Consider the following 3,874-nt stretch of genomic DNA (forward strand, 5'->3'; position numbering starts at 1 on the left):
CAAGCCTGCTGGTTAAACTCTCTGTTGTGTTTTTTATTTCCTTGAATGAATTCTTCAGTTCGGCAAGGTCTGCTACATTCTTTTTCAGGGCATTGTTTTCCTTGTACATTTCTTCTTTCAGGTCCTGTATACTTTTCCTCGTTTCATCATGATGTCTAGCTGAGTTTTTTTGTATCTCATTCAGTTTCCTTAGAATTATCACTCGAAATTCCTTGTCAGACCTTTCAAGGGCTTCTTGTTCTATAGGAGCTTGAGAGTATCACCCTTTGGTGGTGTACTTCTTGATTTTTCATATTTCTGATACCTTTCCTTTGATGTTTAGTCATTGTGGCAGACGGTTTCACAGTCCACTGGTTTGACATATTGTCTGGCTAGGATGTTGCTGGGGTTGCCAATTTGGTGTCTGCTCAGTTGGCCACTAGTGCCTCATGTGTGTGGTTGCCTCGGGTCTTGGGCCTCTCTGGGGAGCCACCTCTCTGATCAGCATGCACTCACCAGGGCTGCTGTGTTGCACACAGGCACTGCATGGTGTGTGGTCTCTGTGGAGCTTCCACCTCCCCTGCTGGCCATCTCCCTGCTCTGTGCTCACTCAGCCAGGCCGGGGATGGAGTCTGTTGGTGGCGGTGAGTCCTACCTGCTGGGTCACGCACTGGCACCACAGGGCGTGTGGTCTCTGAGGAGCTTCTGCCTCCCCTGCTGGACGTCCCTGGTTCCATCTTAACTGAGGTCCCAACACGCTTCCACTCTCTGCACCACAGTTTCCTTATCTCTGAAATGGATGTAATAATCACTGAGCTTCCTGCCTAACAGAAGGGCAAAGAGGCTTACCTGAGACCGCATGTTAATGGTCTCTTCACACTACAAAGTGCTGCCCACCTGGGGGATGTGGGCACCCTGCTCTGAGAGATAAGCTGAGGCTCAACCAGGCTTTGTGTCCACTCTCTCTTCTGCTGATCCCTCTGGCTGCCCACAGCTCTGCCTTTGATCTTCCCCTTGGGGGGCCATCCCAGGGGAAGAGCAATTGGGTTTAATTCAATCATGACCCCCCACACACAGTCCAGATCCCTCCCATGTGCCGGGCTCTGGGGTCTGTCCACACCACCTCACACAATCTTCACAGTCATCCTAAGAGTACTGAGCTGCCCCCATTTTACAGATTAGGAAACTAAGACTAATGAGGTTAAGTGATTGCCCAAAGTCACACAGCTAGCCAGTGAAACTGCAGGATTTGAACCTAGTGCTGTCTGGCTCCAAAGCTCTGGACTTCCCACCACATCATGCCGCCTCCCGCTGCACTCTGGATTGCAATGGGACTTGGGAGTTGGGGATGTGTCAGCTTTCACCAAACCTCTTGTTTCATCCAAGATTCCCCACCTGAAGCCCCTTTCTCCCAAGAGAAATTTAAATAAAGAACCGTTCTGCAATTAAACAGATGTCTATACCAACAAAAAACAAAGCTTAAAAAGAGCTGTTTTTAAACTCAAGTCCTCAAAAACCAGAGATGAAGTGATAGTGGCAGCCCCTGTGACTCCTGCACCACAGAAGTCACGTGTTCAAGTTTCTCTTTTGCTCTGGACTGAGCCTTATCTTCCCCACCCACAGAGACCCCTCCAGGGAAGTGTTCATTCATCCTATAGTTATAGCGAGCCTCTACTTTGTGTCAGATGAGAGTGGAATCACAGGCACTTTGTAGACAGGCGGAAGCTTTGAAGACAGGCTCTGAGCCCTTGACTGTGTGACAGGAGTCAGGGAGCTGGGGGAGCCAGGGTCCTGCTGGGCTCTGGTGGGGAATTTCCCCTAGGCTGGTGCTAGAGCTCCAGGACCTTGGGTGACAGGCTGGGCTGACCACTGATATTCACATCAGTAACAGAATGATTATACCAGGTTTCTCTCCCTTACACCCCCCACTTTGCCCCACCCACCCCATCCCTGTTGCACTTTCTCTTCCTCTGTGGGGCTGAGAGTTCTGCCTAAAAGCATTGATGTTTTGGGGTGGTTTCAGAGCTTCCGTTCTCTGCTCTCCAGTACCTGCATGGAAAATGGCCCCTCCCAAAGTTCCCAGTGCCCTTTCTCTACCTTCCTGCTTCCCAGAGCCAGCTGTAGACCATTTCAGGACATACATGTGTCCTCTCTCTCTCACTCTCTCTCACACACACACACACTCTCACAAACCCACATATGCACTCACATCACTGCTGACTTGCCCTCCTCTTCCTCTTCCAGTAGGTCCACCCTGTAGCTTTTCTTTTCCACAAGACTTCCCTTTCCAGGAGCCATTGCCTCAGGCACTGACACTGAGCCTGTAACACCCACGTTCGAGGATGCTGTGCATTTAACAGTGGACACCTGTCATGCATGTGTTCTCAAGCTACAATGCCAAGGCATTAGTTTGATGAGCACTTACTACCTAACCAAAGGCGTGAACCCCTAACAATGGACTTTCAGAGACAGGGCAAAGTCAAGATGTTTAGGAGCAAAAGAGCATTCCTGGAGCAGCAGACAATGTCTGTTCCTGACAGCCCAGGCTTTGTTATGCATCCCTAATGCGACCACAGTGGTGAAGGGCTGTGTGCATAGTTGGTGTGCAGCGCATTCCACCTTATGTTTCTCCTCCTGCCAGCACCCCACCAATCCCTGCGGAGGGCACGGGGCTGCTTCTCATCCTAGGTCCTAGTCTGGGAGCCAGGATGCTGAGTTCTAATCCTGCCTTGGTAGTAAGGGAGACTGGGCAAAGTCAGTCCCCTGGCTCAGGGTCAGTCTCCCACTCTAACACAAGCAGGGCTGGGTGGATCTCAAGGGTCCTTCATACTGTGAGTCTCTGGTCTCTAGAGTTCCCCAAGGCCTCTGAGGGGTCAATGTTGGAGGCAGGGTCAGCTGAGGGAGCTTCTTAGTTTAGGTTCTCCCCTCACTGAGCCTGAGTAGTTTATTTGGGAGGAGTCCCAGGAAGCAGGAATGAGGGAGCAAGAAGAGAGAGACTAGAAGGAGACAAGGCCACTGAATGGTGGTTCTCAAGGTCACAGGTACGGGCAATGCAGACCCATTTTGCCAGGGTCTGATAGTGTGCAGGTGTCTCCCAGAACTGCCCATTGAAGACAGGACTGGAGCATTTACCTACCAGCTCCCGTCCCAACTGGCGGGATCTGCCCCCAGAGGCGCACACTCTGGCTACCCATCCACCTCCTCCAAATCTCCAGGCTGTGTCTGTGTGAGGGCAGTGAGAGCTCCCAAGTTTGGAGGAAGCTCTGGGGAGAAAGCAGGATACATGAGAAGTAGAGGTGGCTGAGGCAGGGAGAAGTGGGTTGGAACTGTCCAACACAGCTGCCACAGAGACTGGAGGTGGCCACGGGAGCCACAGGTGGGGGTTGTGGGCCTGTGCTCCTACCTCCAGGTCCTTAGTCACTGATCGAGTTTGTATATTTTTGTCCCCCCCAAAGCTCATGTCAAAATCTGATCCCCAACTTGGCAATGTTGGGAGAAGTTTTAGTTATGGGGGCTGATCCCTCGGGAATAGATTAATGCCCTGGGGGTGCGGTGGCAGGTAGTGAGTTCTCACTCTGTTAGTTTCCAAGAGAGCTGGTTGTTTAAAAGACCCTGTCACCTGCCATTTCTCTCTCTCTTGCTTCTTCTCCCCATGTGATCTGCTTGTACCTGCCGGCTGTCTGCTGCTTTCCACCATGAGTAGAAGCAGCCTGAGGCCCATGCCAGATGCAGCTGTCCCAGAATCATGAGCCAAATAAACCTCTGTTCTTTATAAATTATCCAGTCTCAGGCATTTCTGTTATAGCAACACAAAAATGACTAATACAGTCACCCTCCATCCCAAAGGACCATCCCATGAACATCTAAGCGACTTGCCAGCCACTGTACTAGGCAC

Source organism: Galeopterus variegatus, unplaced genomic scaffold (assembly GCF_000696425.1).
Source record: "Galeopterus variegatus unplaced genomic scaffold, G_variegatus-3.0.2 Scaffold8926, whole genome shotgun sequence".
Taxonomy (NCBI): Eukaryota; Metazoa; Chordata; class Mammalia; order Dermoptera; family Cynocephalidae; genus Galeopterus; species Galeopterus variegatus.